General features: G+C 42.0%; 1 protein-coding gene across 13 annotated transcripts in view; it reads right to left on the reverse strand.

Moving 5' to 3' along the window:
* Mef2a (myocyte enhancer factor 2A) overlaps positions 1–13,257 on the reverse strand; it is a 128,844-nt gene extending 115,587 nt beyond the window's left edge. For 3 of the 13 annotated variants that reach the window (XM_076544643.1, XM_076544622.1, XM_076544693.1), the window contains exon 1: positions 12,918–13,055. The gene's annotated coding sequence lies outside the window, so the exon portion shown is untranslated. Of the gene's footprint in view, positions 1–12,065; positions 12,610–12,917 lie in introns of those variants that run through there. The other 10 variants (XM_076544666.1, XM_076544656.1, XM_076544663.1 and 7 more) reach the window with 8 other exon arrangements.
* Between the last annotated feature and the right edge of the window lie 4,597 nt (positions 13,258–17,854).

The raw sequence follows: 17,854 nt of genomic DNA on the forward strand, positions 1-17,854 counted from the left end.
TTTTCAGCACCTTCTACCAAAGAAGGAAGGGAGAGAAGGAAGGGAAAAAGGATGAAGAAAATAAGTAATAAATCTCACTGTATCAATGAATACATCAGTATCCAGATGTGGATTTCTAAATACCATCCACCAAAACAGGAAGTCAAGGTTATCTAGAAATGATTCTAGAGTTGAGATGGGGAAATATAAAGCCTGGAGTTTCTTGTAAGAAAGTGTTCCGAAAGAATACGGATTATGTCAGTAGGAACAGGAGAAAGGGAGGAGCTTTTTAGTGGTCAAACCAGGACAATCTGAGCAACATGATTTACATCAGACTATAACCTACAAAATAACATGGGCATCTTTGAGTCTGTACTGATAATAACGAATCAACACGTAAGTGAAGGAAAAGGAACGCCTCTTCATTACAGAGGCTTATCAATTAATAAATGGTTAAGGGAGAAAGAAACTACAAAACCACCAGTAGGTAAATTCCACAGTGGTACATAGTGCTGTAAGTGCTGTAAGATAGATGCTAAAATGAATGGATGAGAGTGTGAAGAGATACCGGAAATTAGCAGAGCCTCAAAATATCTCCCTGAAGATATGTATCAATTATAAAACTGTGACTTCACAGAGAAGACAGCAGACAGCACCTTAATGAAGGGAACAGACTAGCATGTTATATACTGACATTATATACTCCGGATACAAAACATATCTCCTAACAGAATGCCATTACTTCAGAGACACTACTGCAAAAAATGCAAAATCCCCAATCTGAAGGAAGCATCAGTGAAAACTACACAGCAGGGCAATCTACAAAATAATGACAGTATCCCTTAAAAGTCTTATGGACAAGGAGAGAATGAAGACAGGCGAGTTAAGGGGACCAAAGAGACACAAGGAACAAACGCAATGGAGTGGGATCCTAGAACAGAAAAGGGTTAGTAATAGACAAATTGATAAAAGTTTCATAGGTTAGTGGTACCATATCACTATTATGTTCCTGGTTTTGATTGTTACACTATGGTTTTATAAGACATCCAACATTAAAGGAAGCTGCATGACACACAAACACTCTACCTATTTTCTCAAGGTTTTTTTTTCTCCTAACATTATTCCACAGTCAAATTGAGGTTGTCCATTAGTGGGAAGAACATTTAAAAAAAATACATTAGTCTAATTTATACAAAAACTAAGTAAATTAAGATAATTCCTATGATATTTCAAAATGATCTATCAATGGCACAGTACCCCATCACTTTGTTCCAATTCACACCCAATTTGTTATATTAAAAAAAATAAAAGAATACACACAGAATGACTTTTGCTGGGACATAATGAGTATTTCAGAGTTCAATGCCATATATTTTCTGGTAATATGTATATCATTTTTAAAGTCAAAGTTTAAAATACGAACTATAAATAATGATTAGGAAGATACTAAGATGTTCACTGATCCATTACATTATTCACCTCATTTTAAAATTTTAATTAAAATATAATTACATCATTTCCCCCACTTCCCTTTCCTCCCTTCAACACCTCGCATTTCCCCTCCCTTTAGCCCCTTCCATGCCCCCTCTCAAATTCATGGCCTCCTTTTTAATTATTATACATAAATTATATACCTGTAAATATATAAAACATGTACCCCATCATCTGTAAATCTGATGTTTCACAATTATAGCCACTATTTAACATAAGTTTTAATAGCTGGAGCAATTTAGCCAATACTGAGTAGCCACTTTTAATGCCTAGGGCATTAAATAATCTCTTGCTTTGTTTGGAAAAAAGTATTGGAAGGAGTGTTTTGTTTTCACTTAGGATAATGCTGAAAATATAGCATTAAAATTTTTCACTTCTATTTTCCAAAACCAAACACTGAATACTTTGAGATTATCAAGACAGGGTCTCCTGCCTTAGGGCAGACACACCCTCAGAATTTTTTCCCTAATAGTTAAGTCCTTTCACTTCCCTAACCACTTCATATCTCCGTTTCCATTCCTCTTCCAACACCCATTATAGGACAAAATTCCTAAGCCATATCATTACCTAGATCTGTAGTACTCCTGGTAGTAATGTCATAGATTACACTCTCTGACTACATATCTGAAATCTGCTCTTCCTTCTGTACTTCCTCTAGCAGTTAGCAGTCCATTCCTTCCACAATTGCCCAGCGCACAAACTTTATCATCCGCTCCATCACTGGTTCCTTTAGCCTACTTCTAGATATCAAATACATCTATTTCTTCAATCCTCTCCCCACCACTGTTAGCCAAGCTACTGTGCCCTTTTCAGGTTTAAACCTCCTAATTCTTCTCTCTGACCACCAAACTCAACCACTTCAAATGTTGAGATAAGTTTCCACAGTGCAACTAGATCATGTCACCATCACCCCTAACCCCACCCCCAAATGCTGGGGACCAAACCTAGGGCTTTGTACATACTCTACTCGGACAGAGCTCTAGACCAGTCCCACGAACATTGCTTTTTTGACTCATTTCTTCCTGGTCTTAAGATGTTTCAATTTTCACTGGATAGAGTACAAATACCTTAACAAAGCTTAAAGGTTTTTCATAACCTGATTCCAATTTAACCTTAGCTTCCACTACTATTTGGTGGACATCCTGTCTGCCACTTCCTACTCAATCATAAAGTACTCTCAAGTTTCTTTAAAGCAATCTGGTTCTAGTTAGCTCTATTCTCCCTCTTCACATTTTTTGTTCTGTTTTTCTTGAAGGATGGTACATCTTTATTAAGAAGGTTCATAATGGGTGGGGCCTTGTGAAATTCCCCTTCCATGTTAAGTATGTCTATTGGTTTTGTACTTCTTTGGATCTTGCTTAGGCAGTCATGTTGGTAAAGTATCATGGGTGTACCTTCCCTGTCCTGTCTTGGAGACACACAACAGACTTCCTGGTCCTCTGGCTCTTACAAAGTTTCTACCCACTCTTCCTAGATGTTCCCTGAGCCTTGGGTGCAAGAGTTGTGTTGAAGAGGTATCAATTAGGCTTTAATTCATGTATCAATTCCTTGGAGCTAAGTAGTCCTGGCTTCTGAAACTAGGTTAACTGCTCCTACTATGTGTTTCTACCAAATTCCACACTGCATGTGTTAAACACATCAAAATCAAGCAACCAACCAAAGCAGAATACAAACACGTGTTTTCCCCAACACACTCAAGTTAACTATGAAAGACAAGCCTTATTCACATATATTCCCCAGCACCTCAATGAAACAGATAAACAAGGTACTGAAAACTAAAGTAAAATTACCAAAGAAACTGAATGGGTAGAAAAATAATTCTAACTCTGAATCCTAGCTCAAGAGCAAATATTCTTTGCACCATACATTGTGGCACTTAATTTTACTTCCATTAAAAAAAAATGTAATGTCTATTAGGTATATAATATGTGACAAAATTAATAAAGATTTAGATGTAATCTCATTTTATGTTTGTAAAAAGCAAAGCATTATAGCAACAATGTCAATATTACACATTGGTGTTCATTAATTATATATTTTAATCACAAGAGATTGTTTAAAAGTGAAAAAAATTAGTTTATCATTTATTCTAATAAAACAGTTATAAAACTAAACACATGAATTAGTAACTCACTTAAAAGAACAGATTCCATAAAATTTAAACAACATCAGACTATTAATTTTGATATGAGACAACACTGATTCATTTTGATTATATATTATAAGCATATGGCTAACTACCATGTTCAAAATATTACAAAACAGACTTATTGAGCATATACAGACTTATGAAATAGGATTCCTACTCCCATGAAACTCAGAATACAATTTGGAAAACAAGGACCAACCACTGAAGAATTAAGTAGAAGAATCAGCTGCAAAGAGTCAGGCATTACTTGAGATTGGTAACATTTCAAAGGGCTGGATATTTAGCTTTAGTGACAGCAATAGGCCCTGGACTTGATGGTGGAGAAGGGGACTTTCTTCTCCTGAGTTTTGGGAATGTAAAGACAAACTACCATCTACCACCTGAGGAAACAACATTAAGTTGAACATTTCTTAGTTTGACAAGTTAAAAGAACCCTAAAACCATGCAACTTGGATGACATTACCTACTGTCCAGTTCTCTGTTTTTTTATACTCTTATTCACTTAAAGGGACAGAGGAGAGGTGTAGCTGAGGAGAGGGCTCAGCACTGGCTACCCTTCCAGAGACCATGGTTCAATTTCCAATACTCACATAGTGGCTCACAACTGTCTGTAACTCCCATTCTAGGGGAACCAAAGTCCTCTTCCGGCCTCTGTGGGCACCAGGCACTCAAGTGACACAAAGATACACATCAGGCAAAACACTCATACATACAAAATTTAATTAAATTAATTGAAAAAAATAATGTTATAGCTAATTCTAGAATAGCAGCAAGAAAATCCTAAGATTATCCCAGACTATCTTACTGTTCTATAAAAGGAGTGATCCAAAAATAATAAGAACTTGTCAAAAAAAGCAATGAGTAAAGCCAAAGAGTTACCACTGACCAAATGTGGGTTAATTTGAAATGTTTTTCAAAATGAGTAAGGACAATAATAGAGAATAACCCTATGTGATTAAAAAAAGAACCTAGGAATTCATATTGGTCCAATGAAACAGGGGAGAAAGAAAATCCCTTCACAACAGAATGGAGTACTCACCAAATAGTGTAAAAGAAGTGGGAGATCCGGGCAGTGGTGGCACATGCCTTTAATCCCAGCACGCTGAGAGGCAGAGCCAGGCGGATCTCTGTGAGTTCGAGGCCAACCTGGGCTACAGAGAGAGATCCAGGACAGGCACCAAAACTACACAGAAAAACCCTGTCTCAAAACAAAACAAAACAAAAAACATAAAGGAGGAGGAGGAGGAGGAGGAGGAGGAGGAGGAGGAGTAAAAACACCATCTGCAATCACTGTGTGTGTACCTGACTCAAGCAAGCATCACCACCGACACCAAAACCATTACCTGAACATTTTTGGGTAAACTGAAACAGATGTTTCAATAACAACAAAGGAGATGGTGACATGTTTTATAATAGAAAAAACTGGCAGGCAAAACTTTCACTGAGCTCTCCCAGTAAACAGCACAAGCATCACCAGGCTGGCATTAAACTACCTCCAGATGTGATGAAGCACGTCTCCTCACTGAACATGGAATTATGCCACAAAGACATTACCTGAATGCAATTACAAAGAAGCAAAAGAAGAAATCTTAACTGACCGACAATCCTATCAAAATAAAGACCCTACATTCTTTAAAACTATTAACGTTAGGAAAGACCAAAAATGGATGAAGAACTGTTTCATATTTAAACAGTCCAAGAGCTATAACAACTAAATACAACATATAATATCAGAATGAAAAATGTCATTAAAAATATTACTGGCATAGCTGGAGACTATCTGAATATGAACTGTATCAAATAATAATATCAACATTAAATTTCTTACACCTACCATAGAGTGGTTATGAAAGAATGTGTCCCAGTTACTAAAAGGTACTAGATGAAGCGTTTAGGAGGAAAGGATCACAATGTGTATAACTTACTCCAAGCAATTCAATAATAAAAATAATAGAAAGAGGAAGAAGAAAAGGGGAGGGTAAAAAAAGCAAAGAGGAAAAGGAGAGCTGCAGCGCAGGTTCCTGACAGTGTATGTTAATAGCATATGTTTCTTATGTGGTTTCCTTGTTAGCAATGTACACACACATTCACGCAGCATTTCCAGCCACTACTATACAGGCACCTGTATGTTTGGTCTTAGCTGTGTTTCTGATCTTAAACAAACATGCATCCCTTGGCATCCTCCAGAAGATGTAATCAGGGAGCTTTAAACTGTGAATAAGGTAATAATGTTTCTAGAATCTGTGGTCACTCTGCAAACACAAAGAGTGACAAAAAAAGAAAGTAATAAAGCAAATATGGCAAATGTTGATGACTGGCCAACTTAGATGACAGGAAACTTACAGTACTCTTTTACTTTCTCAAAGCTGGGATTTTTTCCAAAATTATTTTTTTTAAGTCTTCTGTCAATACTAAAATTTGGGAAAATTAAGTCATATCTGAAAGGAAAAACTTAACCACTAGCTTCTTCACATCCTTTCATAATCCACATGATCAAATTAAATCTACCCCCATTAACAAAAATGTCTTCAGTATCAAAACAAACAGTATGCTAAAGTAGTACCCAATTTGCAAAAGCCCACTTCTAAGTCAACTGTTTATCATGTGGAATTATTTTCACTATTACAAATGATGGGTAAGTTCCTAGTGTTGGCCACAAGTTTCAAGTTTTTCCTTAGCAATACAGGCGAACTAGTAGTGTGTTTCTTGAATACTGTGTTAAACTGGAACCTTTCTGAAATAATGTGAAATTAGTTGGATAAACTGAAAGGAGAGAATGGAAGCAGGGAGAATTTGGGTGAGTAAGAACAATAAGATTATACATTTCAAAACAGAAACAAATACATCCTTTAGTCAGCAGGGCTACCATCACACTATGAGAAGGCAAACTGACTCAGGAAATGCCACTGGTCCTCAAGAGCTCTCAAATCTGTTCCTTTATAATAATGATGAAAATATGCTAATACTTACAGAAAATGTATGTTAGGGTTTATGATCTAGAAAGTAAAATTTTAAAAATTGGAGTTGAGAAAATGGGATGCCGGTTATTTCAGATGATCAGAGCAACCAACTTCAACATTTCCTCAGAATTCACTCCTTATCAATAAATAGGATGGTAGATATAGATATAGGTAAGCTGGTTTCTGATCTAGCAGGAGAGTGGCATCAGTTACAATACCCCAAACTGAGATTTATTCTACAAATAATCTATGTATCCAGTGCTTTGGAAAGTATACAAGAACAGAGAGAAAAACTCATCAAGAGAGATTAAAGCTGGAATCACGGATGAGATAACATTTGAACTAGGACTTAAAAGGATAAGTAGTTCAGGAAGTCTATAAGCAAGGCAACATTTCAACCACCAGAGAAAACGTGAGCAGAGATACAGAAACACTCATTCCAATACTCAGTATCTTCTAAATGCAGGCAGTGTACTGTTAATGACTGACAAGATCTCGCTGCCTTTGTGGAATTCATATTCAGATAATGGAAAAAAGACCACAACTAGGGGAAAAAAACTAAACAAATCAGACTCCACAGAAGTGTCTTAAAGGAAATAATCCATGTGTGAGGGTCCTGGTTAATTCTGGGTGGCGGTGGGGGTCAATTTGACACTAGCTTGTTAGGTGAAAAGAACTTCAACTGAGAAAATGTCTTCATCAGCGTGTCCTGTGGGCAAATCTGTGAAGTATTTTCTTGATTAATGGTTAATGGAGTTAATGATGCCACCCCTGAGCAGGTGGTCCCATGCTGTATAAGAAAGCAGGCTGCGCAAGCCACGGACAGCATTCCTCCGTGGCTTCTGCTTCAGTTCCTGCCTCCGGGTTCCTGCCTTGAGTTCCAAGCACTTGAGGGATGGAGGCTAGAGGATCAGGAACTCAAGGTCATCCTCAGCTACATAGCAAGTTCAAGACCAGCCTAGGCTTGTCTCAAAAAGAGGAAGTAGGTGTGAAGGTGGGAGAGCTCACAGGAGACGACTGGTGTAAATGACATAGAAGACAGTAACTTAAAATAAAGAAGCAATAGAGAATAAAAGATGTACAGATAAATTGTGAAGAACGGGACTTGTGGATGAAGTAGATTTAAGAATGAAACAAGAATATTTTATTTCTGGCTTGAATGAAGTCATGTACTAAGGTGAGAAAAGCCATTAGAAACACAAGATCATGGATGGAAGAGAAATAAAAAAGAATAGTGGAGAGGAAAATCTAGTTGTATTCTAGTCATGTTTGAGATTCCAAATGGATGTCTAGGTAGACAGCAAGCTTGTCTACTAATCTAGAAAGTTAAAAAGCAGGAGTCATCACCTTAAAAACACATGGCTATTTCAGTGAAGAGCACACAGCTGGCCTAGGATAAGGCAGGAAAGCAAAGGTTAATGGCTGACAGTGTGAGTCTGGAAAGACTGAAATGGAATGATCTTAGGAGGTGAGCCATTGACTAACTGCAGCCACAGTAACAGAACAGCAACAGTACAGGAAAAATTACAGTCATTCTACTACCCACACCTTACAGAATCCTCTCAACAACTCTATGGAGTCAACGTTATGATCGGTATTTCACACAATGAACAGGCCTCAGACAGAGGACTTCACGAAGAACACGAGGTCGAGTGGTTACTTTCACTCACCAGTCTGATTTTAGAGGGCTATCTCTTAACCTTGTTTTACAGCCCCTCTACTTATCTTTCATATGCCTTCGAAGTTTTTGTTTCTGTTTTTTATTTTAAACCAACTGGCATGTAGGGCTGAAGGTGGCTCAGTTGTTAAACACACTTTTGCTCTTTCAGAGGATCCTTTCCTGTTCCCAGCATCCACACGGTGGCCCACAACCATCCTTAACACCAATCCCAGAGAACCCAGCACCCTCTTCAACCTCTGTGGATACAAGGTACATATGGTATACATACATATGCAGGCAAAATACATGCATAAAATAAGTGTTAAAAAAGAGCGATCTGACATACTGGTCTGAATTTTAGAAATACAATTCTAATCTTACACAGCAGGTAAACTTCTAAGAGTAAAGACCAAAGGTGAGACAGGCAAACATGACATTATGCAATGCCAGAGCACCTTGTTTAAAAAAAACCAAGTTACAAGTTATCTTACCAGGTCAAACAGAAAGTAGCTCTTTGCTCCAAGAGTCACAAGTCATATCTCAAACAAATCCAAGCCAAAATGCATATGCATGCGCTAGTCACAAGAACAACGAGAAAAGGACCAACTCACAGAACACAAACTCAACATCCATTACTGAAAACATTTCTCAAAGCATAAAACTTTTGTGAATTTCTTAAAAATCCACAAAGTCCATATTTCTGCATAGAAAATAAAAATAACATTAATCCAAAACAGCCATTAAAAGATGTGCCTTGAAGGGCTGGACTCAGCTGCCTCACATGAATGATACCCGGGTTTGATCCTCAGTCATGTAAGAAAAGATATGTAAGAAAAGCCTTGACTGGTATTTGTTAGAAATGTAATTAATGTCTGGTTTTCACCTATATTAGAAAGTGCTCTCTGGTTTCTGCACCACCAAGTGCTAACTAATGGAATTAAATTACCTAACACTATATGATACTGTATAAATATGGTGTTCAATATCACATACACAGTCTAATGTTTTAAACTTAAGATACTTGTGATTTCACCTTCAATTACTATTAAGATACTCAATATTAAAATTAAATGTGATTTATCAACTAGATCCAGTTAATACAAATATTACTGGTCTGTAAAAATTAATATAAATGTATCTATTAAATTAAATCCTATTAAACAAAGCCTATGCTATAACATAAGACTTTCAAATGAACAAGTGAGCTTATACTATTTAATTATAATAAAATGGACAGAGAGTGCATTTATCATATGGTACACAGATAAAGTAGATGAAGTCATTTAGATTCACAGACCAGGCAAAATAAAGTATGAAAAATATCAGAGATTATTTACTAATGAAAAGCTATTTCAAGTATATTTATTATAGGTAGGTTGAACAAATACTTTTTTTCTAAATTCAAATGTTAAAGACATTGAAAAGAACTCTCATAAGTAATACAAGACATGAATTCACTGAAGAATTGGAAAACTACTTATATTCAAATCTAATTCTAGAATAATTGGGGTAGAGTTGAGACTAGAAATAAGTCACAATCACGGATCAAAACTCTCAAGTCAAAGAGTCAATGTAGACATTTTATATACAATCTGAGAGCAAACAGACACTGGCACCAGGATATCTTCTCCAACTACACACATGAGCCTACTCCTGTGCCAAGTCCTTTGTGTCACAGACACTAAGCACTCTCACACAAACGTACATACATAATCTTCATAGGAAAAGATACATGGAAGGAAGGAAACAGAGTAACACGCATTTTTGTACATCAAGGCTCAAGCAGTGAGCTCTGAACTCATCTCATTTAAATTCTAATACCATGGGACAGGTGGCACAATTCTTTTCCACTTTACTGATGCTAGTTCATTAATTTTGTCAGTAGTAAAGTTAGCATCTAAATCAAGATCTGACTAAAAAAAAAAGTCAAAGAGCCTTCCCTCAAGGCTTGCAGATCAGAATCCTTGCATGAGATTACCTACCTTAAAAATTCATTCAGTTCTCCTATTTACTCTTCTTTCACTACTTAAAGTGGAGAAGGCATTCAGTTCTCAATTTATGAAGAACACATTTAGAAATCTTTTTAATCTTGTAAAAGGCAACAGTGATCATTTTCAATACACAAAACAGTATTTTCATGGCCCCTTCACTGATAAAAAGCTTACACTAGGACTTTGTAACATTCCAATGAACCATGAGTTTATCTCTAGAGGGGGAGTATGATATGATAAGACAGAATGTTTGAAATTTAAATACCTCAGAACACCCATGATTTTCATTACCGTATGTTACAACGAATTTCTCTTCTTACCAGACTAAAAGATGCAAAAGGAAAACCGACCATTTTCCAAGTGGACTGACAAGCATGCTACTTCAAAAAAAAAAAAAAAAAAAAAAAAAAAGATCGCGGACCTCTTCTGAATCAGAACACAGTCTACTAAGATTTAAGTACACTAGCAAACTTCACCTTCAAATACAAATACAAAGCCATGGTGAAAAAATACACAATCAGTATTTGAAACAATTCAACATTTAAAAAACTGTATTTCCAATGACATTTACCAAAACCAAATAAAACCAAACAAAACATCTTTGTCACATATACCCGTTGTGGAAGCATAAACTATAGAGAATTAAATTACTCTTAAGGCATAATTCAACATGCTAAATTACAATCATTTTTAAGCCTCAGCTCTTCCTTCTTTTGATCACCCTCCAATTCTTCAATTTAATATCTTATAAGAAGAGTTCAGTGCAATTTTACCTTCATGAAAGACTATGATTTTATGCCTAACAAAGAATGAATTGAAGGAAATGGTAAGTACAGTTGTATTTAGAGAGGTCACCATCCTTCACAAGCATCGACTGTCTTAGTACATACATATTTTTCGACACACTCGTGCAACGAGAATTATTAGAGTCGTCTGCAAGCACGAAAATGGCCAGTTTTAGCTCTTTGCTTTCACTATTTTAACATTGTCCTCTCAACTTTTGCAACAATATGCACTGAGAATTAAAAGTAATTCCAGTTCAGTCAATCCACAACAAATACTAATTTTATGTCTTATAGACACACAGATATGTTCCAGTAAACACGCCATTTGTATAACATTACATTTACTATCATTTAAATCATCTTTGGGGGAATTTGTCTCCTTAAAAGTTGCCATTTATAAAAAAAAAGAAATAGTCAGAGCTCTCCAAAAATATACAAAAACAAGACAAAAGTGAATATACAAGTGTCATAATAGCATAATAGTTGCTTCATCCTTATTTTCTAAATTCACACTAAAAGAAATGTCATTTTAGTATGTTTGAAAAAAAAAAAAAACACTACTTTGTTTACCTTTTCCAAAGACTGTTCAAGTACTGCCAAGGTAACATAGATTTTAAAACTGACAACTAGACTACTTAGCAGTTGCCAAAACAACGCAGCCGGATTCTTAAAGGGAAAGCACTCTTGTGTAATATACACCTAATTACTGCTTTAGAGAACCTCGCTGTCACACAGTAATGGATGATACGAGACGTAAGGGAAACACACTACGCTACAAACTTGGAAACGGTTATACAATATTAGTTTTAAAATACGTATACCGTTGTCAACACATCACAGCGGGTCTTCGAGATAACTGCAGTTACTGGAATCCCAATTTCATAGTAAACTAACATACAGGTTAATGCAATGTTGTATTCAATCTACACACGGTTCTCTACTGGATCATGACAGACTAGCTTCAGAGTTTAGGAGAGTCTATTTAAGATCTGAGCAAGAATTTAACTTTCACGAGGGAGAGGGAGGAAATGCTAATTCAAAAAGGCTCACCTTTCCCAAACTTGTCTGCATTTACCACCTATCTGCAAGCCTCAACTGTCCAAACACAGATGACATCCGACCCAAAGGCAAAGTTTCCGTCTCACCACGCGCCCCCCGCGGGCAGGGAAGCGGGTCCCTTCTGCAACAACCCCCTACTCCCCGAGACCTTTCCCCGCACCCGCAGGTGCTCGGAGCCGGCCGCCGCCCGGGCTAGCCCCAGACAGACGACGCACACCCTGCCACCGACATCCCCACGGCAGAGTTCAGACCCCTACCTTCCGCCCCAGCGAACCAACCTTTCCCCGAAGCACAAGTGGGGGAACTTCAAGCGCGATCACAGGGCCGCCCCCTCCCAGACCCCGCGCCCCGCTCGCACTGGAGGTCTAGCGCGCGGGAGGACCCCGCGGTTCGCGAAGCTGGAGAGATGGACCGAGCAGCGGCTCCGCGGCCCCCTGGGAACTCCGTCAACTTTCAGGGAGGAGCGGTGCGACGCGGCGGGCAGCCCCCCCCCCCCCGAGGTGGCGCGCTCCGGGAGGCGGCCCGCGACGGTCCCTCCCCACGGCCCCCCGCCGCCGCCGCCGCCACCGCGCCCGCAGCCCCCGGGCCCGCCCCGGGGCACCCCGCCCCCACCGCGCGCCGCCGCGCCCCTCCGTTTCCCCGAGGGCCCCCCCCTCCCCGGCGCGCGCCCCGCGCCCAGCCTCGCCCCGGCCCCCGGAGCCCCGCGGGCGCCCCTCCTCGGCGGTGCCGCTCCCCCGCCCCGCAACCCCGCACCCCAGCGCCCCCCATCTCAGCGCGACCCGACCCCCTCCCCAGCCGCCGCCGCCACCGCCACCACATCCCCGCAGCCCACAGCCCCCTCACCGGGTCTCCGCTCCAGCCGGCGGGCGCGCACACGCCGCAGCCCCGGCCCGGCCCGCCACAGCACTCCGCGCCGCCCGGAGCCGCCTCCTTCAGCCCGGGACTCGCCGGGACATCCGCGCACGGATCCCCACACCGGGGCTATTTTTAGGAGTCAGGCCTCGGCCAGACCGGAACTCGTTCTTCGCGGCGCGCGTGCGCACTGAGCGGGCGCCGCGGTGTCCCTCCGCCGGCCTTGCCTCTCCCTTCCTCTCGGCTTCCTCTCTTTCTTCTCCCTCCAGGTCCCCTCTTAGGGCTGGTTTCTCCTCTCGGTGGGTCCTGACGGGTTTGCCGTGGGCAAGGCGAGGGTGCAGGCAAGGAGAGTCGCGCCGTCTCCACAGCTACCGCCGTTCCACAAGGGCATGGGGGGGGGGGGGGGGACGGCGGACTATGTTTTTCCGGGTGGGTGAGACGACAGATCACCCGGCACAGGAAGGAGATGACGGCGGCTTGGCGCCGGGGCCGCAGGCTGGAGCGCTCTTCCCTCTGAAGGACCGTGTGCTCCTGGAAGGGATACTGGTCACTTGATGAGGGCCTGGGCGCCTCCCTGGGCGTGGCGGCCCGGCCGCGGCGCGCCCCCCACCGCCTCCGGGTCCAGCCCGGGCCCACGGCTGGCTCCGGTGACGCGGCGCGTGCCCGGTCCCCGCGCTTGGTCCGCGGCCACAGCCGAGCCCTGGCCCCGCGGGACGGCGCAGACGCTCGGGGCCTCGGCCACCTCCTCGTCCTCGTGCGTGTCGTGCCGGGCCTGCTCAGACGTCGGCCGGTCACGCCCTCACCGTGGTCAGGGCCACACCTGTGTCCAGGCCTGGACGGCAGCCGAGTCCCCGTCCCTCCCCCTCCCCCCCGCGCGCTAGGCTGGAAGCACAATTGGACCCCGTCCCTGGCCACTCGGTCCCAGCGGGGGCTTGGAAAGCAAAAAAAGACACCTTGAGAAGGAAGCAACCTGCCTATCTGGGCTGTGAATAATAGTATAGCCTTAGCGCTAAGCTGTATCTCACTTAATCCTCGCATCCCCATAAAATTAATCTCACCTTCTGTTCCCATTTGACAGATAAAGGGATAGTATGAACCACTGTGACCAGGCAGGGCCACTCAGGGAAGGCCAATGAAGAACCACTCGGTGGACTGATTTTTCTAACAGGAAAAGATGTCATTGAGACAGTGGTTTTGTTTTGTTAGGTTATTGATTTTGTCCAGAGAGGTCTTCTAAAAGTGAGCCTCTAATGGGAAAAGATGTCATTGAGACAGTGGTTTTGTTTTGTTAGGTTACTGATTTTGTCCAGAGAGGTCTTCTAAAAGTGAGCCTCTGCTGGTCCCCATCCCAAAAGTTGCCACCTCTGTAGAGGTCCTTAGCATTGGAGTGCTTGTGTCCAAACCCAGAGGTGCCCATGCAATGGATGCAGACCCACACATGTATTTTCATTGGAAGATGAGAGATTCGACCCTGTATTCAGGACTTTAAAACAAGTCATTGGGGTGGGCGAGCAGATGTACAGAGGAACTGGGAAGTTACAAAGGAAACTGGAGCCTCGCTGGCTTCCTCCCTCAAGGACAACAAGGCAATGAATGTGCTGGGGACCGTCTAACACTGAGGCCGCACAGGGATACCAGATACCAGCCTCTCTTCAGTATTCAGGGGAATTTGGGGGGAGTGGGCGGGGTGCAGGGAGCTCTTATCTTCCCCTCTAGACTGTCAGGCCCTTTGAAGGAACGAGGCCCGAGTCCAGACTGCAGGGCGGATTTTAAAACCCCCTAAATCTGGTGGAAAACAGCAAGGTGTGTGGAAATGCATGTGTTTTAACCTGCCAGAAGCTGCAGCAGCGGTATTCAGCACCTCTCCTCCAGGAAAACAGGACTGCTTTGATGATTTCCTTCAAAACGAAGGGTAAAGGACATTGAGGAATGGCTCCTCCTCACCAGCTTTTCACCCGGGGAGAGAAGGAAGGGCAGTGAGGACGAGGTTTCAGGAAGGTGCTCGACTCTCCCCGAGCCGCCCCCGCCCCCCAGCTCTGCCTTCCATGTGCAGTCCTCCTGGGACACACCAGACTCAACCCAGACTGCCCACCCACCGCCTGGTAGATGCCCCTGCTTTCGGTTCCCCTAGAAGCCAGGCAGAGAGCTTAGCCATAAGTGCAGCCAAGGCCAAACTGTTTGCATGGTTTTAGAGAGAACCATTCTTCTTAGCAGCTCCTGCATCACAAAGCCATTGCCTAAGAATCAGGAGAGATAAGAGGATTAGAGGGAGATAGGGAAGAAGGAGAGAAGGGAAAAAGAATACAGCTATTGTTCGATACACTGCCAGAGCACGCTCAATTGTTAGTTATAGTTAAAGTCGGTATTTTGAGGAAGGCATTGAAGCCTCTACAAATCTCAGAAGCCTGCACCTGAAGTCCAGTAGCCAGCAACTTCCAGCACTTAGCTTGGTGTGAACCATATCCCTAGCACTTCTGTGGGCTGCTGAGAAGCAGCTCTTGGTCCTCCTCCTCCTCTGGCCTCCTTAAAGCCACAGTGACCAGGCGGCTCCAGGGGCTCAGCATTGCACTGAGCACTGGACGGGAGTGGAGAAGACCGGCCCTTTTTCCTCCCAAGAGGCTGCCGGGTTATAGCGATGATCCAGCTTAAGACACAATCCAGCTTCTCAGTCACCTTGAGAGGGACTTCGTCCTGTGACAGCTCAGACAAGGAGCGTCTACAGAAGGAAGGCTTCTTCCAGGACACCATGCCATAGTGAATCTAGAGAATTAAAGGGGCCCTCTCATTAGCTCTTCCTATGAAGGCAAAAGAAACAGGATCTGGTCACCTGGTCAGAGCCTTTCTGCCTGTCATGTCACTGTTCCAATTCAGAAAAGCTAACAGCTGCTCTGTGCACATCAGCCTGCTCCCCCATCTGAAGGGTAAACCTCTTTTTTTATCTGGTAAGTCTCTGTAGTGTGGCCCTTTTCTAAGACAGTGCATCGGTGGAAATACAAACTTTTCTTTACGTTTATCTGTCTCCTCCCTTCTAGAGGGGGCGCTCCATAAAGAGAGAAAAAAAAAAAGCTGATTTACTTCATATACTCCCAGTGCTTGACATGGAGTACAACTAAATAAACCCTTGCTGTATGTTTAGGAGCCTTTCAGCCGACTGTTCTCCTGGTGGGGGGGCTCTTGAACATGCCAGGAGAGAGGATCCATGGCTGACATGGCGCACCCTCCAGATGGAGGGCCAACGAGTACTGGCACATGAGGCCGGAAGTGTGGTTGGTAGGGACGTAATGCAGAATCTGAGCATTCCGTTGACTTGCCCTTTACGCTGAAGCCAATGGGGAGCGACCAACAGCCATTAAGCAGGTGCAAAGCTTGATCTACTTGGTATACTGGGGAGCAAGAGAGAGAAAGTGTCCCAACAGAGCAGAGGAGACCAAGAGGAATTGGCAATGAAATGCAAAAGAGGACCCACCCCTTGACTGGATTCCTGTACAAAAAAGAGACACAGATGGGAAACTGGTGAAATTTAACCAAGGTCTGTAGTTCAAACTTACATGATTAACTTTTATCAATGTTAACCTCCTAGTTTTGACAATCGTATCTTTATTTTAACTAAAGTGACATTCAAAGAAGGATTTAGTAAATTTACTATGCCAGTTTTGAAAGGCTTTGTCAGTCTAAATTATGTTAACATAAAATAAGTTTGGAATAGCAAGGTAACATTTTAGTATTTTATAGGTTATTAATTCCCCAGCCTTTGGAATTAATAGAACTGACATGCTGGTCACATGAAATATTTTTACCATAAAATATAGTTATAAGCCTCACTTCAATTTGAGTGATATTAAAACCACCAGTAAACGTTTATAAGTATTTTAGAGTGACCAGTGTTTTAATTAGAGGGGGAAACGTAGGAAATTGTTTGAAAATGCTTCCAGTTACAACACAAATCAGTGGAGTTTCATGTCTGCTATGTACTTGTTCCTACACTTCAGAACCTGACACGTCCACATACATAACTTCTAACATTGCCTGATGCATCCTTTTGAAGCATTAAAAGGGCTGTTTTCACTTTTCTTAGTTTAATATCACATGGGCTTTTATTCTTGTATGACTGATGATGAAAAGGATGAATGCAAGCTCTCAAAAAAGGAGATAAAAGAGCTTTCCTTGGCTCAGTTAATATTCTTCCACGTGGAAGTCTACATAAAGATTCAATAAACTTGAAAAACACAAAAACTGGAATCTTTGACAGCTGGGTGTTTTACTCTATCGAACTTCAAATAAGTCTTTCAATTCCTATTATATGTTGTCATTTTGCTATATTGTAGTTTTTTTCTTCTGTATTCACGTTTTGCAGTGCTCTCCAGCAACCAGCAATAGATTCGCATGTCAATTACAGTAATTCCAAACCTTGAGTTTATTATCTTTTCACATTCTGTATCCTTCCGAAGAGGGGCTGTATTCCACACACATACCTCAACATCCCACCCACATCAGCGGCTTGCATATGAAACTCGCATGACTGCGCTCTGCCTTTGTGCTCTTGGCACAGATGTTTCTCCTGAAGGCTGGCATCGTCCTTTGGTCCCACCTCAGTGGTTTCTTTCACAGTGCATGACGAACCTCTGCTGTGTCTACTAGGATGTCTGCTTAGACCCATTCTGGGTCTAAATGTTCCCAAAGATCCTTCATCCAGAGAAAATGATAGATTCTCTCTATGACACATTTGCAAATTATCCTCAAACTTCAATTCACAGTCTAGCAGGAATGTATGTCTGTTGAATTTTTAGGTGTTGAGATTGAAAACAAATTTGGGAGTCACCAAAAAAGTAAAGCCACAAAATCTGGATCCAATAGTCCTTTGGTTATCACACCTCTATCTACTTCTTCGAGGTGTGTTACTTTGGATAAATTGCTCAGCTTCTCAACCT

Source organism: Peromyscus maniculatus, chromosome 1, assembly GCF_049852395.1.
Source record: "Peromyscus maniculatus bairdii isolate BWxNUB_F1_BW_parent chromosome 1, HU_Pman_BW_mat_3.1, whole genome shotgun sequence".
Taxonomy (NCBI): domain Eukaryota; kingdom Metazoa; phylum Chordata; class Mammalia; order Rodentia; family Cricetidae; genus Peromyscus; species Peromyscus maniculatus.